We start from the raw sequence: 1269 nt of genomic DNA, 5'->3' as shown, positions 1-1269 counted from the left end.
ACGAAGATAGCAGGAAAATTATCTTATTTAGGGTTAAAAGTTCTATTGCCATAACCATCACCACTAGCAACAATAATTAAGGTGCTGACAATGATGATGATGACAATTGAAATATAAAAATATAAAAATCTCTGACAAAGGATATTTACAACATTTCTAAAAATAACCCAACAATTGCTGCTTCGGCCAGGGTCAAGATACAGGACTCTTGACATGTCCAACAAAGCGTGACGCCTAAACCAATCAGCTCAACCAACCAATCAGCTTAAGTAATTGAGTGATACTACACACTGATTGGTCAGAATACTGTTTGCAAAACCTAGCACTCTGGAGCCTACCCAGCTGTATTTATAGCACAGAATCAATCATCTTGCTACAGTCAAAAATTGTGAAGCATGACTGTCAACACTACTACATGAACCCGAAGATTGCAGAATTCAATGCATGAAAGTACTAGTTCAATCAGAATGAATATTTAACATTCTACTATTTCATTTTATTTTATTCAATTATAATATATTATCTTATAATATATCATTATAAGATTGTAAATAAAACGTGAAAATCAGACAAGGTTGGAATTCTTTTTATTAATATATTCTTCTATACACAATCACACACACCCATATATATATATTCTATATATATATATATATACACCCATATATACACACACACATATACGTATGTTCATATTGTTGAATCTTTGAATTTCTGAATTCAATTGTGTTGTTGCAATAAAAGGTGTGTCTACGTATTTGGGTAATAATATCAATGTCTTTTTTAAAGATTTCTTGAGATCTTCGTCTGTCTTTCCAGTTGGAGAATACAGTAGGACTTCTGCAATGAAAAGAATATTTACATTTTCGAATACTCCGTGAGAGTCAAAAAGAAAGGCAAATAAGTTGTAGATAATAAAATTTTAAGATTTACTAAATATGGTATTTTGTATAACTGCACAGAGAGAAATGGTAGTGTTCTTAGAACAAAAAGGAGGATGATGTTTACATTTTCGAATACTTAGGGAGAGAGGAGATGATATGTACGGAAACAGTAGTTGTAAATGTTAAAGTATTTTTTAAGTTGATCGTTCGAAAGCTTTAGGTATGTAAGTTTCCTAACTTATTTTATTTTGAGGGAGATTTAAAATATTTCGAGGAAATTGTAGATATTCCTATCTATGTGAATTGTGGGAGAAAAGGATACTCATCTCATAGGATTTTTGAATTTCTGAATTTCTTTTTCTTTTGGAAATGTTCTTTTCTTTTT

The sequence above is a fragment of the Octopus sinensis genome, linkage group LG1, assembly GCF_006345805.1.
Source record: "Octopus sinensis linkage group LG1, ASM634580v1, whole genome shotgun sequence".
NCBI classification, from domain to species: Eukaryota; Metazoa; Mollusca; class Cephalopoda; order Octopoda; family Octopodidae; genus Octopus; species Octopus sinensis.
Note: the sequence above shows the minus strand (reverse complement) of the source record.